Source organism: Dermacentor albipictus, unplaced genomic scaffold (assembly GCF_038994185.2).
Source record: "Dermacentor albipictus isolate Rhodes 1998 colony unplaced genomic scaffold, USDA_Dalb.pri_finalv2 scaffold_38, whole genome shotgun sequence".
In the NCBI taxonomy this organism is placed as follows: domain Eukaryota; kingdom Metazoa; phylum Arthropoda; class Arachnida; order Ixodida; family Ixodidae; genus Dermacentor; species Dermacentor albipictus.
In genome coordinates this window covers 1,461,150-1,476,426 of record NW_027225592.1, presented here as the reverse complement: position 1 = coordinate 1,476,426, position 15,277 = coordinate 1,461,150, and the positions used below count along the sequence as shown (strand labels likewise).

Genomic DNA, 15,277 nt, shown 5'->3' with positions numbered 1-15,277 from the left:
TGATAAGCTCTTTCTGTTAAACGGGAAAAAATAAAATGAAGAAAACATGTAGCAGAGCGCGGTTTCGATCCACGGACCTCTGGGTTATGGGCCCAGCACGCTTCCGCTGCGCCACTCTGCTGCTCCTCCACAGTTATGTAACCGTATTTATATTTGTTATAAACAAGAGTATACTTTTTAAGGCGAAAAACGAATGCGCGTAGCGCGAGAGACTACTTCTCGGAGTGCAGTTATGGTAATAAGACACCAAATTACTGTTCTGATAAGCTCTTTCTGTTAAACGGGAAAAAATAAAATGAAGAAAACATGTAGCAGAGCGTGGTTTCGATCCACGGACCTCTGGGTTGTGGGCCCAGCACGCTTCCGCTGTGCCACTTTTTTTTTCTTTATTTCCAATGCGACAACACAAAGCAGAGAAACCAACACAAAAATGTTAAAAGCGCCAACCAGTAGCTTGTTGACGCGACATTGCTAAAAACGTTTTAATGACACTAGGTCACTAGGATACCATGTTGGCTGTTCGTCCTGGGACTGGTACACATCTCGGATATAGGCAATGTTTTCAATGAAGTTTTCTCTTACCGATCTTACAATAGGATCTGCATGTCTGACAGCCTTTCTTGTTTTCCACATGCTATGCATGCTTAATACCATGAACATGTCACAGGGCACACCGCCGTCATTGTTAACCGCAAGAAAGTTAATTCCATATGGTGTGAGGGGCAAATCTTTTTTCAGCGTTCTCTGGAGGACGTCCCAATGAAAAATTGAATCTAAACAGTCTAGGAATATATGTGTTACTGTTTCTGGCTTGCGGCATAAAATGCAATCACCTGACCAGGGAAGAAAAAAGCCCTTTTCCTGCAGCCAGGGTTTGACTGGGAGCGTGCCACTATGGAGTTGAAAAAAGAAAGTTTTCACAGACGACCGAACTGGCATTTTTTTAACTCTCTTTAAAACATCCTTACCCGGACCGACAGAAAAAATAGCTCGATATAAAGGTACTGGTAGCATCACATCACGGAGATCTTTGTACAATTGTTTCTTTGATACTATAATGAGATAATCAAAAGAGAAACGTACTCGAAGAATCTTGAAGGCACAACTTCGCGTAGATAGCCGCACAAGCCGCTTCCAGTATCGCCACACGATGACACAATAAACTCGGGGAGAGCATTCTGCAGTCTCACTTGAAGCACTGCTCGCAAAAGTGGGTCATGCTGGTCCCGCAAGCAAATAAACCTTGAGACAATCTGCCTCAGAAAAAGATGAGCTAAGCCGAGCCCTCCTGCTTTTAGTGAGTGAAATAAGTTGAGACGACTTGTGCGTTCCCATGTGGAATTCCATACAAACGTTGCAAGAATTCTATGCAATTTCTGCGCACTAGTTCGTGACATAGCGAGCACCTGCAACACATACCAAATTCGCGCAACAAGGAACGTATTGCAAATAGTTGACCTCGTAAATATGGATAAATTTTTTCCTCCCCATTTCGTAGTTTTCTGGCGCATTCTCTCAGCTTCTTCTCTCGAGTAATCTGTAGGCTCATCATACCAGTTTAAAGGTGCTCCTAGATATTTTGTAGGAGAGACTGTCCACTGTAAATTTTCAAAGACATTGGGCTTCTCATCCCAGCTGCCATGCCAAAAACCGGCACACTTCTCCCAGTTAACAGCGCTTCCAGACATTTTGCAATACGTTCGAGCTTGTTTAACAGTTTCACGGACACTTTCTTTATCCCCACAAAAGACGACTACATCATCCGCATAGGAGAGAATTTTTACTTCACTGCCCATTAAACAGAAACCGCGTATTTTCTCATTGTGTATAACTTTTAAGCAAAAAGGCTCCAAGTAAATTGCGAAGAGAAGTTACGAAGCTGGGCATCCTTGTTTTATGCTTCTACATAAGTTAATATTACCAGAGAGTTGTTTATTCACTAATAAGTTAGTGCTACACCCTTCGTAAGACAGTTTTAAGCCTTCTAATATAATGTTTCCAACATTCATGTGCTCTAGAATAGAAAAGAGCACACTGTGCACAACACGGTCGAAGGCCTTCTCCATGTCTAGTTGCATCATAGCAACTCTTCCTTCCCAGGCATCGCAACACTCCAGAATACTTCTTGCCACATGTATGTTATTAAGTATCGAGCGGCCTCTTATGCCACAAGTTTGGTGTGGGCCTACTATTGATGTCATCACTGATTGCAACATTCTTGCTAACACCTTCATGAATATCTTATAATCTACATTGGATAAAGTTATGGGGCGATACGACCGCACTGAGAGCAGCTTTACAGGGTCTTCGCATTTCGGGATCAGCACTGTATGGGTTTTTCGGAAAGAAGGCGGCATGTATTTTACTTTATAAGCCTCGGCTAGAACACGGTGTAAAATGACTGCTAGTTCATGCTTAAATGCATTGTAGAAAGCTGCGCCTAGGCCATCAGGTCCAGGCGCCTTTCCAGGTTTGAGTTCATCAATGGCGGTTTCGATCTCATTCAACGTAATCGGTTCCTCGAGGACTGTCTTGACGTCATCATCTAGCCTCGGCATTAAAGGCAAGTATTCGCTATCAAAGCCAGCTTCTACCGCTCCTTTGCAGCTTAACAACTCTCTGCAGTGTTCGAAGAAGGCACGCTGTATTGTATTACTATCGGTACTACGCACGTTGCCGTATTCAATTTCTTTTATTTCATTTTGCGATGCGTATCTTTTCTCTTCGCCCAAAGCGCGCCTTGTGGGCGTTTCCCCGAGCCACAAATGCTCTGAGCGCGCACGTATCCCTGACCCCCTATATCTCTTGACATCAATGATTTCAAGCTAATTTTTTATATTCGTTATCTCTGTTGACAACTCTTCTGGCTATGGGCATTTTATCGACAACAATACGTTAAGCTTATTTCGCTATTCATTTTCTTTTCTTTTTTCATTGTGGCGTAACACAGAGGCTCTTTCAATGGCTGTTATTTTAAATTCCTGTTTAACTCTTCCCACATCGCTATAAACCCCGCGGATTCACTATCAAGCATCTCTCATATATGTTCTTTTATAAACGCGAGAAAGCTTGCGTCGTCCAGAAGTTTGACGTTGAATTTCCATAAGCACCAATTAAAAGGGCAGTTTTCTTTTCTCTTGCCGAGCGAGAACATTACAAGACTGTGGTCGCTGAAGGATACGTGCCTCACGTCATAGCTTCTAACAATGGAACCAGTCTCGCTGATATATAAGCTCGATCTAATCTCGCGTGACTGCCCCGTTGGAAATGCGTGAACACAGTCTGCTTTCCACTGCAAAACACCGTACCAACATCTTCTAATTCACGCTCTCGGGTTGCTGCGAGCAAGAAACCTGCACTTTGATCGCGTACAAGCAAGTTGTTATTCCGGTCGTCAGAAAAACAAACACAATTGAAGTCTCCCAGCAAGATAATATAGCGCTCAGATTTCAAATAGACATCAAGTTTTCCAAAAAAGTCACGGCATTCTCTTTCATTATTTGGGGCGTATATGCAAATTACCCGCCATTCGGAATCCCAGAGCAAAAAGTCACACACAATCATTCGACCTTCATCACAAACAAATACGGATTGCGGTACAATTTCTAAAGATTTCCGCAACAACAAAACACACCCACCGGAACTGCCCACAGCATGGGAAACGCACGCACTGTACCGCGCTCTAAATCTTTGAACCATTCGGTCGGTGCGCTCTTCACTTTCAATTTTTGTTTCCTGTAGAGCGACTATGTATAAATCATTTTCTTCCAGTAACCGGCTGACCTGGTACTGCCGCCTTTTCGCGCCCAGGCCTCGGACATTGAGCGTGCCAATGCGTAGCGCTATTACAGATTTTGAAGCCATCTCCACTTTTTTTAACAAGAAGAAAAACAAGCATACTAGTTCAAGTGAACCCATACATCCTGCCATTTCTCAGAACGCGCACAATTCTTTCCTAGGCAAAAGCGACCGAACTTTACCATTGTACTCTGCAGCCCGTCCCTCACCTCGCATACAGGCATTGCTGGGCGACGCCCTCGTTATTACGGGGGCGCCTTCGGTACCGTCGGAATAGAATCCGGCGGAATGTGAGGCTTTGGCTTGAAAGAAGGACGGCGGTACGAACTTTCTTTCCTGGGCGGCTCCTGTGCCTTCCCGCTGCCCCCTTCGTCACCTTCGGAAACTTGCGTGTGTGGGCGTTTCGCAGACGAGCTGCTCGCGACGTCCATGTCTTCTTGGTCGCTACTCGGCGAGGCTTGAGTGGTATCAGAGACGTCTTTGACGGAGCACGTTGGCGTAGCGGTAACCTGTCGTTCAGGTGCCACGTCACTGTGGTCGCTTCCCACACTTTTCGCAAGTTCCTTCTCGGACGTTTCAACAGCTGCCGACGTAGGTTGTCTGTCCTTGATTCCCGCAGCCTCCGCCGCGTCCGCCTAGTCCATGATGTGCTCGGTGGGGTCCTCCCGGCTCCTTTGGCTCGCTACGCTTGCGTAGGTTTTAGCGCACTGGCTATCGTCATATCCGAACCGACGACAGAGCTTACACCGTGGGACGCGGCAGTCTCGGCGAATGTGCCCTGTTCGCTGACACCGCAGGCAAAGCGGCGGTCTCCCCGGTACCACCACAAGGGCCGTAATGCCACACACTCGTAGCTGGTGTGGCAGGTCATCCAAGGTCACGCCACCCTTGAGCTGCAGATTAACCGTCCGTGTCGAGGAGCCCTTATCGCCGAGTCCTGGTACACGCCATTGCTCTCTGCAAACGTCCGTCACTTTAGCGTACGGTGCAAGAGCAGCGCGCACGTCTTCATCTTGTATGTGGTAAAGCAGCCAATAGAGCCTTAGGCGGACAGTATGGGTGCTCGGATCTATCACGAGGCAGCGGTGATTCTTCACAGTCACATCAGTGACGGCGAGCAACTTCTTCATTCCTTCCGCAGTCTTGAAGGTGACCGCCCACACGTGATTCATCTGAAACACCCAAAAGGCAACTACCTCGGGGAGGAGTTCCAGACGATCCAATGTATCTCGGAAGTCCTCAGCTCGAAACGGCCTGGATTTAGCGCTGCCGTGAAGAAAAACAGTATTTAAAACAGACGAACCTGATGGCAGTTGTGGCAAAATAACGTCATATTCCGTAGAATCCTGTGCATCTGTCCTGTTACCGCGGCCCTGCTGGGCCGCATTCGCCGCTCCAAGGGAGCTCGACATTATACGACCGTACACTACGGTGGCCGGAAGTGGAATCCGCTGCGCCACTCTGCTGCTCCTCCACAGTTATGTAAACGTACTTATATTTGTTATAAACGAGAGTACTCTTTTTAAGGCGAAAAACGAATGCGCGTAGCGCGAGAGAGTACTTCTCGGAGTGCAATTATGTCAATAAGACATCAAGTTACTGCTCTGATAAGCTCTTTCTGTTAAACGGGAAAAATAAAATGAAGAAAACATGTAGCAGAGCGTGGTTTCGATCCACGGACCTCTGGGTTATGGGCCCAGCACGCTTCCGCTGCGCCAATCTGCTGCTACTTTACAGTTATGTAAACGTACTTATATTTGTTATAAACGAGAGTACTCTTTTTTAAGGCGAAAAACGAATGCGCGTAGCGCGAGAGAGTACTTCTCGGAGTGCAATTATGGTAATAAGACACCAAATTACTGTTCTGATAAGCTCTTTCTGCTAAACGGGAAAAATAAAATGAAGAAAACATGTAGCAGAGCGTGGTTTCGATCCACGGACCTCTGGGTTATGGGCCCAGCACGCTTCCGCTGCGCCACTCTGCTGCTACTTTACAGATATGTAAACGTACTTATATTTGTTATAAACGAGAGTACTCTTTTTTAAGGCGAAAAACGAATGCGCGTAGCGCGAGAGAGTACTTCTCGGAGTGCAATTATGGTAATAAGACACCAAATTACTGTTCTGATAAGCTCTTTCTGCTAAACGGGAAAAATAAAATGAAGAAAACATGTAGCAGAGCGTGGTTTCGATCCACGGACCTCTGGGTTATGGGCCCAGCACGCTTCCGCTGCGCCACTCTGCTGCTTTACAGTTATGTAAACGTACTTATATTTGTTATAAACGAGAGTACTCTTTTTTAAGGCGAAAAACGAATGCGCGTAGCGCGAGAGAGTACTTCTCGGAGTGCAATTATGGTAATAAGACACCAAATTACTGTTCTGATAAGCTCTTTCTGCTAAACGGGAAAAATAAAATGAAGAAAACATGTAGCAGAGCGTGGTTTCGATCCACGGACCTCTGGGTTATGGGCCCAGCACGCTTCCGCTGCGCCACTCTGCTTTTTTTTTTCTTTATTGCCAGTCCTCGACATATCACAACACAAATTCCTAAATGATATAAACAAAGACCAAAGAAGCAATCAGGAATGAATACACAAACGGAACACAGAACAGTAATATCTACATTCGTTGCCGTCCGCTACTGTGGCACGACGTTGTCGGATTAAAATTCCTTTAGTGCTGTCAGGGGTTCAACCCTCGACAGCCACTCAGGAACAGGCTGTTGCAACTTCTGCACTTCGACATACCGTTGCATGCATTCACAAAAGTATAGACGTGCCGGTCGGGCATCCGGGTCACAATGGTAACCCGACATTCTTGCGCGCCATAAACAGTGGAGACCCGTAAGCATAATCAGGTCGTACGGGGAACCTTCGTCGTCATATACTGGCAGAAACCTGATTCCGTGGGGATCTATAGGTAGCTCCTTTTTTAGAGTCCTTTGTAACACGTCCCAGAAGAAGACCCCTTCCCAACAGTGGATGAAGACATGATCTATGCTTTCTGTTTTTTTACATATAAGGCAGTGGGTTCCCCATGGCATGTAGAACCCACGTTGTTCAAGAAAGATTTTAACAGGTAGAGTACCGGTGTGTAATTTAAAGAAGAACGATTTTGTGGCTGGTTCAACTGGCATTTTCTTCACCCTTTTCAATACATCTAGGCCTGGGCCTCCACTGTACGGGGCTCTGTACATGGGTACCAGCAAAACACTGTCACATAAATCACGATATAACTTTTTCCGTTTTACACTCCACAGATATGCACTAGAAAAACGAACACGCAAAAAGGAGACACTCTGAATTATTTCCCTAAAGAAACCACGGACTGGTCCTGGCATTATTTCGGTGCCTACAACGAATTCGGGAAGTGATCTTGACAACCTCATTTGGATAACGGTGCGTAGAAATGGGTCATTTGTGTCTCGAAAAAAGAAAAACCTGTTTACTAGTTGACGCAAGAAGAGGTGCGCCAACCCCAGACCACCATCCTTCACGCGCCGGAAGAGATTATCTCGGCTACATCGCTCCCAGCTCGATGCCCACACGAAAACAGCGAACACGCGGTGCAATTTCTGCACATTAATCCGAGAGCACTGTAGGACCTGCATTACGTACCAGATCTTTGTTACGAGAAACATGTTGCACGCTGTTGCTTTCGCGAACATTGACAGGTGGCCGGCGTTCCATCGGTCGGCTTTTTCTTTTATTTCTTTTGTCCGCTCCTTCCAGTACTCGCTACTGTCCTTGTAGGCATCAAGGGGTGCGCCAAGGTACTTAACTGGCGTCGTGACCCAGGTGACGTTCGAAAAGTGGTCTGGTGTGGACGCCCATCCTCCGTGCCAAAACCCCAAACATTTCTGCCAGTTCACGAAGCTATTAGTGGCATTACCAAACTGTCTGACGATACTCACAGCGTTCAATACACTTTGGGTATCTTTACAACATACAGCCACATCGTCAGCATATGCCAATAACTTCACCTCTGCTGCTTGGAGGCAAAATCCCTTAATGTATTCATTTTCAATGATGGCCTGACATAGCGTTTCTATGTAAACACAATACAGGAGTGGGCTGAGTGGACAACCCTGGCGAACGGAGCGCTTCACGTTAATGGGGGCCCCCAGCATTTGATTAATTATAAGTCTCGTATAGCAACTCCGGTACGCCATGGTCACCCCCTCAGTGATTATGTGGCCAAAATTAACATGTTCAAGGATGGTGAGCAATATGTCGTGAGAAACGCAATCAAACGCTTTCTCCAAGTCAAGCTGGAGGATCGCAACTGCATCACACATGGCATCACAACACTCCAGCACACACTTCAACTTATGAATGTTAGTGAAGATGGTTCTTCCGCGAATGCCACACGTCTGGTGTGGGCCGACTACTTCCTTAATGACTGACTGCATACGCCGTGCCAGCACCTTCATCAGTATTTTGTAGTCGCAGTTAGTAAGCGCTATGGGTCTATAGGAGGAAAGTTGCTTGAGCTTCTCGGTCTCTTCTGTTTTAGGTATTAGTACTGTATGGGACTGGCCGAAGGATGGTGGAAATATTTTCATTTCGTATGCTTCATTGAAAACTGCGGTCAAGATAGGAGCTAGGAGGCTTTTGAACGATTTGTACCAAGCGGCGCAAAGACCGTCTGGACCTGGTGACTTGCCAGGATTCAGGTCTTCGATGGCCTTTATCACTTCCTGTTCACTTATCTGTCCTTCCAACGTTTCTTTAACGTCACTCGACAGCTGTGGCATTCGCTGCAAAAATAAGTGCTTGAAACTTTGCATGTTGACGGGCCTGAATGCGAAAAGCTTTTCGAAATGTTCAAAGAAGGCACGCCCTATATTCTTCATATCGGTTACTACCACCCCGTTATATTCGATGGCCTCAATCTGCTTGCGTCTGGAGTGCTTTTTTTGTAATCCCAGTGCTCTTTTCGAAGGCATTTCCCCGCATGCCAGTCTTTCTGCTCTCGCACGCACGAGCGCGCCTCGATAACGCTCTTCATCGAAAACCTCGAGCTTTTTCTTAATAGCACGCATATCTTCTTGATAAGCGCCGGGTTGCATGCATTCGAGCATCACAAATTTTTCCAGTAATGTTATTAAATCCCTTTCTCTTGCCTTCTCTTCATATCGTAGTACGCTACTTCTTTCAATTGCCTTGATTTTAATAGTTTGTTTCAGCAGCTCCCATTCCTCGCCCAACTTCATAGAACTGTCTTTTCCAAAAGAATTCAGAGCATTCACTACCGTTTCGGTAAAAGTATCATCCCGTAGAAGCTCAGCATTCATTTTCCACAGTTCCCAGACGAATTCTTTCCGTTCTTTTTTGCGGCCCACCCTGCATTTTACCAGGCAGTGGTCAGAAAAGGATACGGCAGTAACTGCATAGCACTGGCATTTTTCTACTAAATGATATGATAGATAGATACGGTCTAATCGTGCATGACTTATTCCTTGGAAGTGGGTGTACCTCACTTCTCGGTCAGCCCCGAAACACTGAGCTATATCCTCTAATTCTAATTCGTGTATGATCTGCGCCAGGATATCGCTGCTTTTGTCGTAAATTACGCGTCGCGTAGACCTATCTTCGATGTTCAATACACAATTGAAATCCCCAACACAGGCTATCATTTTGTGCGCAGAGAACTGGTGCTTCAAGTTCAAAAAGAAATTGACCCTTTCTTGCACCGTGTTAGGCGCATAAATGCACAGCACGCGCCATTGGACATCGCAATAGCTGAAATCACAAACCACAAGTCGACCGGAAGAGCACGAGAAGTAACCGTCTATAACCAGGCCTGGAAGCTTCCTCACGAACAAGACACACCCCGCCGAAGTCCCTAAGGCATGGCTCACTACCGTATAGTAGTTGTACGTGAACCTTTGCACCATGCTCCCGGTCTCCTCCTCGCCGTCTACTTTGGTTTCTTGCACTGCTAAAACGTCGAGGTCGTGGTCCACTAGCAGTCTATACACCTGACTCTGTTTCCTTTTGGCGGCCAGACCTCGAACGTTTAGCGTGCCGAGGCTAAGCGACGGGTTGGTAGCCATTACTGATTTAAACAGGAGGGGAGAAGGCCCGGAGCATGGTGCTCACCTTAACGTCTAGCTGACCGCTAGACGCCTCCGTGGCCATCCGGTGGCCGTCGTCCGAGTTCGTCTTTTGTCGGCTTCGGGGTGAGCCTACGGTCAGCCTCCAGGTTAGGTTTAGGCTTGAGGGTGGAGCGCCTGCCGGGTAGCGTCTTAGCGGGCGGCGCCTCGGAGTCACCGCTGGCCTTCCCGTCCACTTTCTCCTCCTGCTGCAGGGACCTCTTCACTGGTGCCGAGACGCTTTCGACGCGGGCGCTAGCAGGGGTCGCGTTGTCGTTTACCGCTGCCTCCGTAGTATCAGTAGCCGGCTGGCGGCTCTCATTTTCTTTCTGGGCCACCCTGACGCTGATTAGTGCGGTTTGTGGCTCGTCGGGAGGAGGGACGTTGTTCGGTCCTCCTTTAGTCGGCGTCCTCGTCCCGCTCGCTTCTGCCACCGCATTGCCGCTTCCAGCTCCCTTGGCCGCTTCCTCGGCCTCCGTCACGTCCATCATGTGGTCTGATGTCAACGGCTCGCTCTCCGCCGACCCCGCGGCTACTGCGTATGAACGTACACAGTCCGTGTCGTTGTGTCCGAAAAGCCTGCACCGGGAGCAGCGGGGTACCTTACATTCTCGACGAACGTGACCAGAGCCCCGGCAGCGCAGGCACTGCATGGGGCGACCTGGGGCTACGACCAGCGCAAGCTCGCCGGCGACGCGGATCTGGTGGGGCAGGTCGTCGACTTTCAGTCCAGCCTTAAGCTGCAGCAGCACTGCTCGGGTCGTCGAGCCCTTGTCGGAAACTCCATCCACTCGCCAGCGCTCCCGGGTTACTTCCGTGACTTTGCCAAAGGAAGCCAGCGCAGTCTTTACGTCTTCATCATCCACACCATGAAGAAGCCAGTGAAGACGAAGCTTCACCTGCTGTTCTTTAGGGTCGATGACCAGGCAGCGACGCCCCTTGACCTGAAGCTCCTTCAGTGCAGCCAGCTTTTGGGCCGCCTCTGCTGTCTTCATCGTCACCGCCCATACGTGGTTAATTTGGTACGCTCCAAGGGCGACGACGCCAGAGAGCATACCAAGAGCTTGAAGCGCGTCCCGAAAATCCTCTACGCGAAACGGGCGAACACGAGTGTCGCCGTGCAAAAAAACTGTGTTTAACACGATGCGTCCGGTAGGTAGCCGAGGCAAAATAATCTGGAAATCCTTATCTTCCTCCGTCGAAAGCCTGTTGCCGCGGCTAACAGCCGCATATGCCGCTCCATTGGAGCCCATGATTCCGCGATCCGTTTAGCTCGGGAGCCGGAAGCCACTCTGCTGGTACTTTACAGTTATGTAAACGTACTTATATTTGTTATAAACGAGAGTACTCTTTTTTTAAGGCGAAAAACGAATGCGCGTAGCGCGAGAGAGTACTTCTCGGATTGCAATTATGGCAATAAGACACCAAATTACTGCTCTGATAAGCTCTTTCTGTTAAACGGGAAAAAATAAAATCAAGAAAACATGTTGCAGAGCGTGGTTTCGATCCACGGACCTCTGAGTTATGGGCCCAGCACGCTTCCGCTGCGCCACTCTGCTTTTTTTTTATTTATTGCCGGTTTTTCGCAGAACGTCCAGTTTCAACACATTACAGTATTACAATTGCAATACAAACAAAAAAAAGAAAGAAAAGAGTCACATCGTACAACAAAAGCCATCTGTCCCTATTGGACAGGCGTTGTCAACTTAAAATTCCTTCATGGCTGTCAGAGGTTCTAGCCTCCACAGCCATTCCGGAACACATTGCTGCATTTTCTGTATTTCTATAAATCGTGTCATGCATTCTCTGAAATAAGCGCGAGCGGGCCTAGCGTCAGGATCACAGTAGTACCCTGCCATACGAGCCCGCCATATACAGTGGAGAGCGTTTAACATAATAAAATCATATGGAACCCCATCATCATCCTTAATTGTCAGATACCTTATCCCTTGGGGGTCCACCGGTAACTCCTTTTTCAGGGTTCGCTTTAAGACGTCCCAGAAAAAGAAGCCCTCCCAACATTCTAAGAAAACGTGATCTATTGTTTCCTGCTTTTTGCAGATCAAGCAATGGCTTCCCCATGGTACGATACATCCTCGCTCTTCCATGAAAGTCTTCACGGAGAGCGTTCCGGTGTGAAGCTTAAAAAAAAAGGTTTTTACTCCTGGTGGCACCTCCATGCGTTTTACCCGTTTAAGTACATCAAATCCTGGCCCTCCATTGTAAATGGCTCTGTATAACGGCACTGGAAAAACAATGTCACACACATCTCTATACATTCTTTTCCTTTTCACTTCGCAAAGGTAATCCATGAAAACTGAACCGAAAGAAATCTCACGCTGTCGACCACTTCCTTAAAGTAGCCACGAAGTGATCCGGTAACGCTTGCCGTACTAACAACATGTGCCGGCAAAGCGCCGCTCAACCTGAGCTGGCATACAGTGCGCAGAAAAGGATGGCGCACATCGCGAAAAAACAAGAATCGGTTTACAAGTTGTCTAACAAAAAGGTGAACCAAACCCACACCCCCGTCCTTCACTCTTCTAAACAAATTTGTTCGGCTGCACCTTTCCTATGTTGATCCCCAGACGAAAACAGCAAACACTCTGTGCAGTCTTTGCACACTTGCTCTCGAACAATACAGCGCTTGCCAGACATAATATAACTTTGAGACAAAAAACATATTACATACTGTCGCCCTTGCAAAAATAGACAGCTTCGCACCCTTCCATCTGTCCGCCTTTTCTTTCATTTCATCGACTTGGCTCCTCCAATAATCATCGCTACTATTGTAGCTATTGAGAGGAACACCCAGATACCTCGTCGGCGTTTTGACCCAGTTGAGGTACGCGAAGTTGTCCGGTGCAGACACCCATTTCCCGGGCCACAGGCCTAGGGATTTGCCCCAATTTAGTCTACTACCCGTGACATCACAGAAATGTTTCACTACCGGTACTGTTTCCGTTACACTTGGTTTGTCTGTGCAACACACTGCAATGTCATCTGCGTATGCGAGCAACTTCACCTCTGCCGCTGCTAATCTGAAACCACGTATTTTGTTATTTCCGTTTATGACTACGCACATTGCTTCTATATAGAGTGCAAATAAAAGCGGACTGAGGGGACAGCCTTGGCGTACTGAACGCATGATGTTAATGGGGGCCCCCAGAGACTTATTGACAATTAGTCGTGTTGTGCAATTCTTATACGCCAAGGCCACGCCCTCACTGATGATGGAACCGACATTAACATGATCCAAGATGGCAAACAAAATAACGTGAGCGACACAATCGAACGCTTTCTCCAAATCGAGCTGAAGAACTGCAACGCCACCATCGGTGACGTCACAGCATTCGAGCACGCACCGCATCTGATGGATGTTAGAAAAAATGGACCGCCCCTTGATGCCGCAAGTTTGGTGGTCTCCGACAATTTCCTTGATGGCTCCTTGAAGTCTCGCAGCTAAAATCTTCATAAAGATCTTGTAATCAATGTTTGTTAGTGATATAGGTCTATAGGATGCCATGAATCTGAGTTTGTCTGTTTGATCGCTCTTAGCGATTAGTATTGTGTGCGCTTTTCCAAAAGATGGTGGCAATAATTTCTTCTCATACGCTTCATTAAACACATCTGCTAACAGTGGGGCCAGTTCTGTTTTGAAAGCCTTATATAGCGCCGCACAGAGTCCATCAGGCCCAGGCGACTTGCCCGAGTTCAAATCGCCGATTGCCCTTTCAACTTCGTGCTCGGTAATGTTGCCTTCCAATCGTTCTTTAGCGTCATCTGCCAGCCTCGGAATCCACTGAAGAAAATCGGCTTTGAAACTCTCTACATTCGCTGGCTGAAATGCAAAGAGCGACTGGTAGTACTGAAAGAAGGCGCGTCCTATGCTTTCGTTGTCCTCAACAACAACCCCGTTCATTAAAATCTTATCGACATGGTTTCGCCGTCCATGCGCCTTCTCGAGTCCAAGCGCCCTTTTTGTGGGCGTCTCCCCCGCCGCTAATGCATCTGCTCGTGCTCGCACGATGGCACCTTGATATCGTTCTTTATCGAACTGTTCAAGCTTTTCCTTGACGCTCCGCACATCGTCTTTGTACTGACCAGGCTCTTTGCACTCAAGCGTTATCAGCTGCTGAAGTAGTGTACGCAAACCCTTTTCTTTATATTCCCTCTCAAATTTGAGGCTGCTTGACCTTTCTAAGGCTTTCATTTTAACTTTTTGTTTAAACCATTCCCATTTTTCAGCTATTGTTTCAGCTGCATCTTCGCGTATTTCATTAATGGCATCCCGTACTGCCTTTACAAAAGATTCATCATTTAATAACAAAGCATTCGTTTTCCACATCTCCCAATTAAACTCATGTTTTCGTTTCCTTATACCGACATTACATATTACGAGACAATGATCAGAGAACGATACGGGCACTACAGAATAACCGTGGCATCTTGGAATTGTATCCAGCGACATGTAGATTCGGTCCAACCGCGCATGGCTACTGCCCTGAAAACGTGTAAAAGTCACGTCACGCCCCCCTTCCAGACACTCAAACACGTCATCGAGTTCATTTTCACTAATTAGTTTTGACAAGACTTCACCGCTTCTGTCACGCACACCGGCATTATTGGCTCTGTCTCTAGCGCTCATAACACAATTGAAGTCTCCTAGCAGCATAACGCGTTTATCGCATCGAACATACTGCGAAAGGTTCGAAAATAAACGGGCACGCTCTTCAACTGAATTGGGTGCATATACGCATATGACGCGGAACTGAAAATCGCACAACACAATATCGCAGAAAACAATCCTTCCAGACTGACAAGAAAAGGTACTTTGAATTTGCAGTCCAGGCAGTTTCTTCACAAAAAGAATGCACCCCCCAACCGTGCCTAACGCATGGCTTACCACTGCAAAATACCTAGTCGTGAAGCGGCGCACCATGCTCCCGGTCTCCTCCTCCCCGTCAACCTTAGTTTCTTGGATGGCTAGTACGTCGACATTGTGGTCAGTGACCAACCGTAGGACCTGACTTTGCCTACGACTAGCCGCCAACCCTCTCACGTTTAAAGTGGCAATATTTAGGGTCGGTATCTGAGCCATGTTGAGCTTAAGAGAATAGTAGGCCCGGAGCATGCTGCTTACCGTTCACGACTAGCCCTCGGCTAGCCGCCTCCGGGACCTCCCGGTTTTCCGGCGTTGCTTGTGGACGGCACTTTGTCCGCAGGCTTTCTCTCAGGTGGGACATTCGGCTTCGGTTTCAAGCTCGCCCGCCTCCCAAGAGGTGTCTTTGTCGGCGGCCCTTCGCTGGTGCTGGTCGCTCCGTCGTTTCGGTCCTTAGTCTGGTCATGCGGGCGCTTGACTGGGGCTCCATGAGTCGAA

General features: G+C 47.5%; 4 non-coding genes across 4 annotated transcripts; all 4 read right to left on the bottom strand.

Annotated features, from left to right (window-relative positions):
• Positions 1-49: 49 nt before the first annotated feature.
• Positions 50-121, bottom strand: TRNAM-CAU (transfer RNA methionine (anticodon CAU)). The gene has a single exon. It is a non-coding gene; the product is annotated as a tRNA-Met (tRNA).
• Positions 122-5,711: 5,590 nt separating this feature from the next.
• Positions 5,712-5,783, bottom strand: TRNAM-CAU (transfer RNA methionine (anticodon CAU)). Its single transcript has one exon. It is a non-coding gene; the product is annotated as a tRNA-Met (tRNA).
• A 188-nt stretch (positions 5,784-5,971) lies between these two features.
• Positions 5,972-6,043, bottom strand: TRNAM-CAU (transfer RNA methionine (anticodon CAU)). Its single transcript has one exon. It is a non-coding gene; the product is annotated as a tRNA-Met (tRNA).
• Positions 6,044-6,228: 185 nt separating this feature from the next.
• Positions 6,229-6,300, bottom strand: TRNAM-CAU (transfer RNA methionine (anticodon CAU)). The gene has a single exon. It is a non-coding gene; the product is annotated as a tRNA-Met (tRNA).
• Positions 6,301-15,277: the final 8,977 nt, after the last annotated feature.